Raw genomic sequence first — 13,684 nt, forward strand, 5'->3', positions numbered from 1 at the left:
CTGGAAGCTTCTCCGCCCACAAACCCTTGGCGTCGTCGAGCTTCTTTTTTAGCAGCTTCTTGATTATCTTGTTTGCTGCTTCGACCTGGCCGTTGGTTTGGGGATGGGCGACAGATGCAAAACTTAACTTGGTGCCCAAGTTGGCGGTAAAGGAGATGAGTTCCTTATTGTTGAACTGTTTGCCGTTGTCTGTAATGATTGTATGTGGGACACCATAGCTGTAGTAGATGTTCTTCCAGAGGAAGCGAATTACCTTGGCGGTAGTTATTGCCGTCAGTGGCTCCGCCTCTATCCACTTGCTGTTGTAATCGATGGCAACAATGATGTATTTGAACTGGCTCTTGGCGGTTCGGAACTTTCCCATCAAATCAAGGCCCCACGTGGAGTGAATCCATGGGCCGATGATGATTGACAGCGGTTCTGCCGGTGCATGTGGGAGATCTGCAAACTGTTGGCATTTGTGGCAAGACCTCGAAATCCGCCGGGCGTCATCACCAAGTGTGGGCCAGAAGTAGCCCTGTCGCATTGTGCGGTTGGCCAAGGATCTGGCGCCCGAGTGGTTTCCACATTCTCCGCCATGGATTTCCGCTAGGACGACCTTTCCCTCCTCTGGGGTTAGACAGCGGAGGTTGGGATGGGTGAATCCCTGGCAGTAAAGGTTGCCATTCTGGATGTTGTAGCGGGTTGCTCTCCGCATGAGCTGTCTTGCCTGGACCTTATCTTCTGGCAATGTGCCGCTGCGCTTATATGCAATGATCTCGTCCATCCAGCTGGGGTTGACTTCAATGTTGAAGATCTCCGCCAGGGTCTTTGTGATGCTTGGCTTGTCAAGGTACTCCACCCTTGTGTCCGCTAGACTCTGATGTGGCTGGGCGGTTGCTAGTCTCGCCAGTGAATCAGCCTTGGCGTTCTTTTCCCTGGGGATTTGTGTGATGGTGTGAAATTTGAACTTTTTTAGCAACGTTTTGACGTACCCCAAATATGCCGCTAACTGCTGGTCCTTGGCTTGGAAGCTGTCGTTGACCTGGTTAACAACTAATTGAGAGTCGCTGAATATGTTGACGCTGTCAGCCCCTGAGTCAATGGCGAGGAGCAGACCGACGATGAATGCCTCGTACTCCGCCATGTTGTTTGAAGCTTTGAAGTTGAATTTCAACGCGTACTCCGCGTTCAGTCCCCCGGGTCCTGTTAAGATGACTCCGGCGCCGCTGGCCTTGGCGCTGGCGGAGCCGTCCACATGCAGGTTCCAATCTGACTGTAGGGGAGTTGCCTCCTCACCGGTTACCATTTCTGTTCCGGGCTCTGTCTCAGTACCGGGTTCCGGCTGACGCTCGGTGAGTTCAGCGATGAAGTCCGCCACTGCCTGGCCCTTCATGGCGGTTCTTGGCTTGTATTCTATGTCGAACTCGCTGAGCTCAATGGCCCACTTGCTGAGGCGCCCCGAGTGTTCAGGGTTCTGCATCACTTGCCTCAGCGGCTGATTGGTTAACACATGAATCGTGTGAGCCTGGAAGTATTGCCGGAGGCGTCTGGCGGCAACGATAAGTGCGAGGGCCAGTTGCTCCAAGGGAGGATATCTTGTTTCTGCTCCGTTCATGCCTCTGCCGGCGTAGAACACTGGGAGCTCATCTTGGCCTTCCCGCCGGACAATGGCGCAACTTACCGCCGATGCCGAGACCGCTAGGTATATGAATAGTGTTTCTCCTTGCACAGGGACAGAAAGGAGAGAGACTGCCACTAGGTATTCCTTCAGGCCCTGGAACGCCGCCTGACATTCTGGGTTCCGGTCGATGACCTTCTTGTGAGTTGTTTTGAGGAGTTTGAAGAATGGGGCACACTTATCAGTGAGTCGAGAGATGAATCGAGAAAGGGCGGTTAACTTGCCCTGGAGGCACTGGACGTCCACCTTATACTCGGGGTCTGCCAGGTCAAGGATGGCCTGTACCTTATCCGGGTTAGCCTCGATACCTCGCTCGCTGACGATGTAACTGAGAAATTTGCTAGCGGTGACTGCAAAGAAACATTTTTCTGGGTTGAGGCACATACCATAGGCCAGGAGGATGGTTACTATGATCCTGAGGTTTGCCACATGTCCACTGGCCTTTATGCTCTTAACTAGCATGTCGTCCACGTAGACCTCGATGATTTTTCCCAGATGCTCAGCGAACATGGCGTTCATCAACCGCTGGTAAGTTGCACCGGCGTTCTTCAGACCGAAAGGCATGACATTGTAGCAGTAGAGGCCTTTGTCGGTGGTGAAGGTGGTGCATTCCTGGTCGCTGGGGTGCATCTTGATCTGATTGTATCCGGAGAAAGCGTCCATCATGCTGAGGAGCTCATGTCCGGCGGTTGAATCGACTAGCTGATCGATACGAGGTAGCGGGAAACTATCCTTTGGGCATGCCTTGTTGAGATTTTTGAAGTCGACGCACATCCACCACTTGCCGTTGGGCTTTTTGACCATTACCAAATTTGAGATCCACTAGGGATAGATGACTTGGCGGATGAATCCAATGTCCTGGAGTTTGGCGACCTCCTCTCCGATTGCCCGGTATTTTTCCTCATCAAAGGCCCTCCGCTTCTGCTTGATGGGATAAAATGAGGGTTTGATGGTCAGCTTATGAGTGATAATTTCAGGGGAGATACCTGGCATGTCCGCGTAGGACCATGCAAAGACGGTGGCGTTATCACGTAGGAATTGAGTGAGTTCTGCCTCCACCTCTGGATCTAGTTGGGCGCCTATGCGGACTGTCCGCTCAGGGTGCTCGTCTGAGATGCAGACAACCTTCAACGACGTGTCCGGGTTGACCGGCTCCTTCTTTACATATTTCTCCTCCTCATCCCTAGGATCCTCAAAGATGTTTGGTGGCGGTGCCTCATTACCCACCGTCAGAATTTCATGGCGGCGCGTTGACCGCGCTATAGTCGTTGAATAACATTCTCGTGCCAGCTGCTGGCTTCCCCTCACACAGCCTGTGCCGTTGGGCGTGGGGAACTTCATGAGAAGCATGTACCCGGCAATGATGCACTTGAGCTTGTTAAGCGCTGGTCGACCAATGATGGCGTTGTACGAACTGAAACAGTCGACAATAATGAATTCCGTATGTACCTCCGCCATGCATGAACTAGTGCCAATAACCAGTCGCATGTAATCCGACCCTAGCGGTTGTGTGACGTCACCGGAGAAGCTGAGCAGTGGCTCGTGATCCTGGAGTAGTTTTTTGTTCCGCTTGAGATAGTCGTAGCAACCGCTGAAGATGACGTTGACAGCGGACCCGCTATCCACCAAGATTCTCCCCACCGAGAATTTGCCAAGAATGGCATCGACCAAGAATGGGTCGTCATGGGGTAAATGCACTCCGCGCTCCTCCTCCTCTGAGAAGGTAATAGGTTCCCAACCTGATCTTGGGAGTTTGGCGGATCTTTCGTAGCGGATGTTGCAGACTTCCTTCGAATGATTAGCGCGTGCATAGCGCTTTCTTGCCCTGTGAGACATGCTGGTGATTGGAGCACCGCCATCGATGGTGTTGATGCGGCCCAAGGTCTCGACGTTGGCAATTACTGGTGGTGGTTGGCGCACCTTGAACTGCTCCAACTTGCCGTCACGGTACAAGGTCTCAACGACCGTTTTGAGAGCATTGCAGCTGTTGGTATTGTGGTCGCTATCCTCGTGGTATTTGCACCACTTGCCGGTGTTCCTGGGTTTGCCCGTTTTTGGGTACTTTGGAGGGGGTGGCGGTGGGATCTGATCCTTGCACTGATTGTAGATGTCTTCATACGAGGCCGTCAGGACCGTGAAAACTGCATACCGCTGCGAGGACTCCGCCTGCTTGTTGCAGTTATCCCCATGGGTTGGGCGGTTGCCCTTGTTGTAATGCTGGTCCTTCTGCCGCTTGTTCTGGTGGTGGCCCTGCTGCCACTCCCTTTGCTTGTCAATTGGCGGTGCTGAGGGGGTCTTGTTAGCGGTTTCCTGATGACTAGAGGATGGCTGTGTTGACTTTGTTGGAGTTGCTGGTGGCGGTGGGGTTTCTCCATATGTGATGAATTCCGCCTGGGCGTGAATGACCGCCTCACTCATGACGTGGTCATACGTCGCATTGGGATGACTGTAGTTGAGGTGATAGAGGAACGGTCCCTTGAGAAGTCCCTTCCTGAAGGCCGCTGATGCCATCGTTTTGTCTAGGTCACGGCACTGAGACGCTGCCGCTCGCCACCTTGTGACGAAGGCCTTCAGTGATTCGTCCTCCCCCTGCTTGACGGTGAACAGCTGACTTGTGTTGTGATGCCCGGAGGACAATAAGATGAACCGGGAGAGGAAAGCGTGTGATAGTGCATGGAATGAGCTGACAGACCCCGGCGGACACTCAAAGAACCAGTTTATTGCCTCGCCATCCAACGTTTCGCTGAACAAGTGGCATAAGGTGGCGTCGTCGAACCCCTTGTTGTTGGTGACCTTCTTGAAGGTGTCCATGTGGACGAAGGGATCGGACATTCCGCCATAATGCGACATCTTTCGGGTTTTTGCATATGCCGGTCTGACAGCCTGCAGAATTGCAGCGGTGAAGGGCCCAGGTCTGGAAGCGAAGAGCGGATTCTGAGTTGGCGCTGGGACGCCCGACTCCGCCCGGATCAACCTCTGCTCCAGTTGGTGCATCCTTTCCAATATCTGGGCGGTTGCATCGTCGGCGGAATCAGCCTGAATGACCCGCTGGGATGGCCTGCGCCTCGGCACAGGCGGATTACCTTCAGTCCTCGCCCTAGCTTCCGAGCGGTTGGTGTGCGGGAGTGATTCCGCCTCCTGTTCTAACATTAGTTGGGGTATGGGCGGTGGTCCCATTCCCAACAACTCAGGTGGGTTCAGCGGTACTTGCATCTGTAAGACCGGCCCTGGTACCAATGTGCCGGTGCCGGGTCGACTACGCCTGGTGCTACGTGACTGCTCGCTCTGTGCTGGGCGGGCGGTGGCCTCCAGCGTCTTCTTTAGTTCCTCAAAACGTGTCATGAGCGTAGCCACCTGCCTTTGGGCTTCAGCCTTTTCCTTGCGCTCCTCCTCACGTTCTCTGTTTGCCTTATGAAGATCCGCCAGTGCCAGCTCGTACATAGTGAATGGATCTTGGCCCGGCGGGCAGCTGCTGCTTGGATTTACCTCACCGCCGGGGTTGGCCGGGGTTGTGAATAGTGCGCGGTTAACGCCTACCGCTGGGTCGGAGGGTTGGGGAATGGCGGGGTGGTCTGCCTGCTCTTCAGCGTTTCCCCCGCTGCCGTTAGTCATGGTGATTGTGATGGGATGGCCTTTTGTTCAAGGGTTCCCACAGACGGCGCCAATGTTAATGTCTAAAAGTCCGGCGGTAGCTGGACCTTAGTTAACGCTGATCCGGTGGGCGGATCGGTACTTGTGTTGTTCTCGAAGCTCCCGCTACCTGTCAAGTAAAATACAAAGGGCGTCAGAGGGAGACCGCGCCGGGCGGTCTTCAACTCTCCGATGCCTAAGTTAGTCAATGTATTTATGTTGACAAAGTAACAGTAGGTAAGTATTGAATGCGTAATTAATGAGAGAGGAGAGGACCTTTTATAGGTGAGGAAGAGGTTGATCTTCTCTTTGTTTTCGATGTGGGACTGATATGCTTCAGTTCCCAGTTTCAGAAGCTTCTGATGCCATCTTGGTGCGGCGCGTGGCGGCGCGTCGGCGGCGATCTAGAGGTGGTCCGACGTTGGGGCTGTAGCCCGCCTGGCGGTGTGTCTGCATGTCATTCCTTTGGTTGGAATTAGTACCTTTGGCGATACAATGAGCGTAGCCCATTAGAGCTAATTATGCTTGCAAATGTACATGTATGTACAATAATTGAATCGGAAAAGCCGCCTCTTCAGGTGAAACCGGTTTTCAGCACTCTTGATCATGTATTGATCTTCCAATTTCTTCCACAGCTCTTTTGCCGAAGTTTCCTTCATGATAAAGAACTTCATATCCTTTGCAAGACACAATCTAATAGAACTACAAGCCCACTTATTAATCTGCTTCCACTCCTTCTCACTCATATCTTCTGGTTTGTCTTCAAGAGCTATATCCAATTCTTGTTGACACAAGACGTCCATCATCTCACACTGCCACATGCCAAAATTGTTTGTTCCATCGAACTTCTCAACTTCAAATTTGGCATTGCCAATTGATGGCCTAGTAGTCGACGATGAACCCGAACTCGAATTTTTCTTTGTGTCAACCATTGAATCCAATCAATACACAACTCCCAAATTCAGAACCAGAGCTTTGATACCAGTTTATTGTGCGAAAGCGTAACAAACAAGGTATTGATATGAATTCAACAGTAACAAACAAAGCGAAAGAAAACAACTAATAAACAAACCACAAAGAACACCAAGATTTATAGTGGTTCACTCAATCGGTGTGATTGAGCTACATCCACTTTCGGAGCCGGCAAGATATTCCACTATGATCAATTTGGAGAAACATACAACAAGAGTTTATGAACAACTCTCTCTCTACCCAAATCCCCAATACACCCAAACCTATTAACTCTCTTTGTTTCAAAATAGAGAAGAAGAAGAATTCTTACTTCTCTTATACAATACTTGACAACACCAACAACTAAGCTTAAGAAGCTTCAACTATGGAATTGCTAAGTCTCCAAAAAGAGAGGAAAGACTCTATGAGTATTCAAGGATGGCTTTCAATTTATGTTTTCTCCCTTCTGCTTCTCTCTGTTTCACGTTGCTCTCTGTGTCTTCCCTTCTGCTTCTTTATCCAGCTGCAATCTCTTTCAAAAGCATATCTTATCTGCCTTTTGTTCCTTTTTGACTTCTGTTTCTCACTCTCTACTTTTGGCTGCCATGTTCCATAATTCTCTTGTCTGCATATGTATAATTAATCCTAGCACATGCATCTAGTTCACATGCTTTCAACTCTTTCGGCTGCCCACTTCAAAAGCACATATACATGCCTATAATTATGCTATTAAGCTAGCACATGCAGCTATCACACATGGGAGACAACTTTTGTCTGCCTATCAAGTGAAGTCAATAACAACAATTTCATCTACTTCAACTTCTCAAGCAACCCCCGGATTTTGTTTCCCACTTCAGCTTGACAACTAGAACAACCTGAAAAGTTCCAGAGGGTAAACAGAAATTATTGATTTCAAGAGAAAGGCTCCGAGTGAGGAGATGGGTTTGTGGTTTGGATACCATTGAACTGCAGGCCAAAAAAAAGGATACCATTGAACGAACATAAATTTTGGCCAAACAAAACCGAGGATTTCAGCTAGGTTTCAATTTGGAAACAAAAAAAAAAAGGACAGGAATTTTAGAGAGAGACTCTTCAGTTATTGAGTGGCCATAGCTCCAAGGAGCACTCTATAAGAACCCATTGCCGGGATTTCACAACTAAAAGTGCAGCCACTTTTCTACCAACAAAACCACACATGCAATTTGAAAGCAAATGTAGAGCTTATAATGTGCACATATATAAGTGCAAACAAGACGCAGATGGCTGAAATGAAAGGATATTGAATCGTGTCCCATTTCATCACTAGAGTCTATATATCGTTTCTACTGAATGGATGATAGCAAGAGTGTAGTAAATGGTTATATGAACTTTGCAGAGTCTATATCAACTTTGCAGACAATATAGAAAATAATACACATGAACCTCACAGTCTTTCCCTGATGTCTTTATTCTGAATAGCCACCCCAAATCCCCCAGTTAAACAGATCAATCACCTCATCTGGAATGACTTGGCCATACCTGCGAACATTATCAGTGATACAAATTACGAAAAAGAAAAATCATATACTAATTCAATAATATCAACTTCGATTCGTGATGCAAACATTACCAGTTACCAGTGATGATACCATCAGGACCTGGGGTATGAATAATTATGGATTCAAAGCACAAAAGTGCACTTGCACCAACATAACTAGATGGCTAGATAACATTGTTGATGCCAATTTCGGCATCAACGAGTCAACGAGACTTTCGTTGAAATTCAAGTGTAAAGTGGTGGGGTTGTTTTCTTGAAGTGGGCCTATCTCGTCCTTCAATTAGTTTGACAACATAAGCAGCCTCGGTCTTCTACCTCGGGTGACTAAAGGTATGGCCTCAATGGTCTTGTGCCTAGTCTTGGTCATCCACCTCTTGTGACTGAATTACTGAAGATATGGCCTCGGTGGTCTTGTGCTTGGTCTTGGGCTTCCAACCTCCCATGTTGGGTGAAAGTGATATAGTGTGGCCTTGGGCTCCCTTTGCCTGATGTTGGGCCTCCAAGTTGCCTTGTTGGGTGAAACTGATAGCCTCACCTCGGGCTTCCTTCACTTGATGTTAAGCATCCAAGCTCCTTGTTGGGTGAAACTGATAGCCTCGCCTCGGGCTTCCTTCACCTGATGTTGGGCCTCCAAGCTGCCTTGTTGGGTGAAACTGATAGCCTCGCCTCGGGCTTCCTTCACTTGATGTTGGGCATCCAAGCTCTTTGTTGGGTGAAGCTGATGGTCTCGTCTCAGACTTCCTTCACCTGATGTTGGGCCTCCAAGCTCCTTGTTGGGTGAAACTGATGGTCTCGTCTTGGACTTCCTTCACTTGATGTTGGGCCTCCAAGCTGCCTTGTTGGGTGAAACTGATAGTCTCGTCTCGGACTTCCTTCACCTGATGTTGGGCATCCAAGCTCCTTGTTGGGTGAAGCTGATGGTCTCGTCTCAGACTTCCTTCACTTGATGTTGGGCATCCAAGCTCCTTGTTGGGTGAAGCTGATGGTCTCGTCTCTGACTTCCTTTACCTGATGTTGGGCCTCCAAGCTGCCTTGTTGGGTGAAACTGATGGTCTCGTCTCGGACTTCCTTCACCTGATGTTGGGCCTCCAACTGGCAGAGCTTCATGGCATAGATATTTCGGCATAGTGTTGGGAGAGAAGAGAGAACTGAAGTCCCCCTTTCTACTTGTGAAGGATTGATATTTATAAGAGAAGGAGTAGTTGAGGTGGAAAGGAAAGGTATGGGCTCTTCCCTAAAATCGGGGTGTCAACCCCTACTTTCTGCTTACTGACACTCCAAGGATGGGCTGACAGAGTTGGTACATGACAGGTGTCACGACTATGTGGTCTCTTCCCCTCACATCACTCTTGGGCCATGTTGATGGACCATACTTGTCATCAGAGCATGACACCTGGCCTAGTAGGTAAGAGTTGGCCCTTGATTTCAGCTAACTATGTCTCCTTTGCAATGACTTTGTCTAAGAGTGATCCTGGTAGTCGAGACCTTGGCCTTGGAGGTCGTGGCTTCTAAGCTTGGGGGTCGAACTCTTGGTCTTGGGGGTTGAGGCTCTTGATTCCTTTGGATTATGCTTCTCTGGTAGTGAGGTCATGATATGCTTTTGCCTTGCCATCCAAGATGGTGAGTCAATCACATGGTGACTGTCCAAGACTTAAGAGGTAGAGGTCCAAGGTTAAAGACTTGGAATACCATGGTCAGGCATCTCACTAGTCATGGTTATTTATGTCTAAGAATTCCTTTTCTTTCTAGATGAAAGGTTTAAGTGCGTTGAAAGGTCAAAGTCCTATGTGGACACTTTGACATTTCAAAGCGTCCTACGTGGAATTGGTTGAAAAGTCAAAAGTATTTGTCGAACCAAATTATGACATCAACAAACATCAACTGGACTTTTTGGTTATTAAAAAAAGGGTTGACTACAAATATATCAAAGGCTGAGATCACTTAATATGTGTTGGGTCACTTGCACTGCCGATGCATAAAAAAATTTCTCATAATTATGTTGCCCCTATATCAGTTCGTCCCCAGTGTGAGAGCAAGGACTAACAATCAATCCTTGCATCTCAGCCAATTTTCACTCAAAGAAACTGAAAACAACAATATGACGTTTTCACTTTTTCCTTCTTCCAATTTAGAAAATATGGAGAATGTTCTTTTTCGATAACTAAACTATAGAACACTTTTTCATATTTGAAAAATATAATCTCATTTTCTCGTTTTTTTTTTTTTTCAAAAATCTTTTTTAGAACATTATTTTTAAAATGTTCGGCTCTAAAAAATAAACATGAAGTGTACAATGTAAAACAAAGAGTGTGAAGTTTACTCCTTTTTATTTTGCTTAATTGCAACATGTCATTCGAATTCAGCTAATGTACTCTAGACATTTTTTTTTTAACAAAGATTGGTGGGGTTAAGATAAATTATCAATTTATACATTTTCCGTCAAGGAAATTTTGCGTTCACAGTTTTGTCAAATTAAAGATCTTTCATCCATAATTCTGTCAATCTGCACCCTTTTGACAAATAAGGGATGGAAATTTCAATCATTTTTTGTCTTCCTTTCCCTTCCAAAATGTTTAGAAAATTATTTGACTTTTTCTTCAAATATTTTTTTTTTTTCAGAAAGGGTTCAACTTTTTTTTATTTTTAATAGAAGAAGAGTCAAGGAGTCATCATCATGTTGTCACCAGTGGTCTGAGTGCCAAGCCCTCAGACCGTAAATAAAAAAAGTTAACAATAAAATTAAAAAATCCTTGCAAGAAATAAAAAACGACTGTAAATAAATAAATAGAAAATTAACAATACTTTGGTAAATGAGATACTTCATTAAGGGCAAAGCCCACCATTGCATACAACAATTAAATATCCCATAAGAAAAGTGCAGAGCAAGGTTCAAGATACAGAAAATTTTCCGTTAACTTCAACTGCTCCGACCACCGCACATATTGTGGAAGCGTCAAAGAAAGCAGTGGTCTGAGTGCCAACCTCTCCTTTGGGCCTCAATTCCACATAAACGTGGAAGCTTTTCTCAAGATGCATGGTAGTGTCATAAATTATGACTCATAATCCGGTAATCCACAGTAGACAGAGAAAACTGTGGCACCTCCAAATCAAACTCGATTGCAACAAGAAAGTGACCATGTATATCACAGAAGAAGACGTGGCCCGTTTAGGGCCACCATCCTGCGGCCATTGCCGCATCACTGGTTGGTTTCTATTTCTTGCCACATGGATAATATCTTATATATATATATATATATATATATATATATATATATATATTTACTGACTCCAAAAATGGGGCGTTTAGCCCTAGGGATTTAGGGATTTTGTGGCTTCTTTTCAATTATCATCCAGGGTTAACGAACCAAGGCAGGGCTTGGCACTCAGACCACTAAAGATGACTGCTTTCTTTGACTTTTCATCAGTATAAGTGGCGGTCGGAGCAGTTGAAGTTGATGGAAAGTTGTCTGTATCTTAAACCTTGGTTTGCACGTTTCTTATGGGAATGGATTTATTTAATTGTTGTATGTAATGGTGGGCTTTGCCCTTAATCAAGTATCTCTTTACCCAAAAACATGTATTGTTTATTTACTGTCGTTTTTTTTTTCTTGCAAGGATTTTATTTTATTTTATCGTTAACTTTTTTTTTTTTTTTTTAAGAAGAGAAGTCTTTATTTTAATTGAAATTAGGCAGCTCACCTACGCGATGCTGGAATTTGTATTTTTTTTGTCTTAAATTTTATACGCAATAGGGTAGAAATGACAATATAAGAAATGTTAACGGAATATGTTATCGTTTTACATATTATGAAAACTGGTATTTTAACCTGATTTTAATATATACATATTTCAAAAATGGAAGTGTTTTTTTTTTAAGGGAAAGACGACAAACTATATTAGATGAAATTGAGAAGTACATGGAGCGATGCAAAAACATTGAAAGAAAAAACAATAAAGCATAACAAGATGCACAAACGCATCTATAAAGTAGGAAAACAATAAAAGATAGCAAGATGCACAAACGCATCTAAAATGAAAAGTAACCATGTGACTTGATGTCAGACGACATCGCTGCACTGCATATGTCACGAGAGCAGTGTAAATATAATAGTAACCGTAACCGTAACCGAAACCGATGAGACGATCACCTAGGAGAGGTGATTCACTCACCAGGAGTTCGAAAGTAACCGAGGGTGTCAAAAACTCGAAAATTAGCAAACAAACTCCTAAAAACCAGAACCAATACCAAATCAATATGAGCAGCTGTCTCAGATCCGAGATCCGGATATGAATGCGACCTGGGTCCCAAATACTGATCCAAATCCGGCCCAAATCCAAAATCAAGTCTGTCAAGACAAACTTGACAAGTAATACTGCCCTAATCCACCAAAAAAGGCCCAAACCCAAATATGAAAAACAGATCAAGGCCCAACCCCAAAGAGAGTGAACCCTAGCAGCCAATCCAACAGAGCTCTTATCCATCCCGTCGTCGCTACTCTTACAGTCACTGACACACCCATCGATGGCAAATCTGTCCTTTATGCCGTAGCTGCGCATGCTCCACCCATCATGTCGGCGACGCAGGACCAAGTAACAGACCTTAGATCACACAAACGACCGAGCAAGAACGAAGCCGGCGTCATTTCTCCCGGTTGCCATCTCAGTAAGATGGCGCCACCAACCCGTCTGATGATCAGACAGAAGATAGTTCCGCCATGCCTGCTGCCATCCATGATGAAGGAAAACGGCTCGATCCGACTGCAGACCAGCCGGAGCCGCTCCTAATCTGAATCCTAACCTCGAAGACATTAGGGTCCCTGGATCCCAAACCTTCCAGCCACTAGCAGCCACCAATCCTGTGCGCCGAACCGAAAGCAATTCCAATCCCCAGTGCGAAGCAGTCTGGGTAGAAGAGAAATCCATCGCCTCAAAACGGGTCAAGGACCTCGGCTTCTTGGAGAAAAAAGGAATAAAGGAAGAGGCGGCATGGGTCGTACTCAAAGTCCGCGACACCAAGGGAGGCGCCGGAAGTTTACTCCATCGGAGATGGAGGAAGGTGCAGAATTGCCTACCCATGGGAGGCGTTCTCGGAAACCCTAGCAGAGATTTTAGAAAATTAACACAACGCTCTCCCAAAAAAAAAATGGAAGTGTTGAGTAGGAGCTAGTATTTTAACCAAACTTCTGTATTTATGTTTTTCAAAAGAAAGGGATATTCTAACAAATTCTTTACATACAAATTAAGAAAGTGGTTAAATCTCACCAAAATATAATACGTTTCTAGTTGGAACTTATCATCCTCTAATGTATCACTTATTGGTTCATATGGTGTTGAAGACTCTTCATTTGCTTTTGGATATGATGGGCTATCGCTGAAACAAACAACATAATATAAGGAGCAACATATGAAACTTAGCAGTGAAGCTTTTAAAAATTTGTATAACAATTTACTAGTGTATCACCTCTTCAACCCCATCATCAATTTTCAGTTTTTTTTTTCCAAGAAAATTGATTTCAGGATATCATGGCTAACCCTAACCCATGCGTACTACCAAATTATCCTGAAAGCGAGCCGGTTTTAAAAATAAAGAGTTTAAAAATAATCAAAATTCAAATAAAAATAGCTCGAAATTAATTTTCCTTTCAAAAATAAAAGACCACTTTTCCAAAATCTCACATGATGCAACCTTATCTTGAGTAGATGAAGAAGATAAATAGTTTGTAAATACATTTAAACTATTTAATCTTCATTTACAAAATAATATAAATTCAAAACTAGCTAAAATAGAGAGCACTGACGCAGACATATTTCTAAAGTATAGCCAAAATGACTTTTCAGTTAGTTTGTCTAAAGATGCTCTTAGTTAATATCCATATGGTGAAGCAATAAATTTGATAAAATAAGAT

At 45.5% G+C, this 13,684-nt stretch overlaps 1 protein-coding gene across 1 annotated transcript in view; it reads left to right on the forward strand.

The window, feature by feature from the left end:
* The window catches only part of LOC133715658 (protein transport protein SEC16B homolog), an 86,809-nt gene that overhangs the window by 63,675 nt on the left and 9,450 nt on the right, over positions 1 to 13,684 (forward strand). The gene's annotated exons all lie outside the window — the stretch shown is intronic.

Source organism: Rosa rugosa, chromosome 6 (assembly GCF_958449725.1).
Source record: "Rosa rugosa chromosome 6, drRosRugo1.1, whole genome shotgun sequence".
NCBI classification, from domain to species: Eukaryota; Viridiplantae; Streptophyta; class Magnoliopsida; order Rosales; family Rosaceae; genus Rosa; species Rosa rugosa.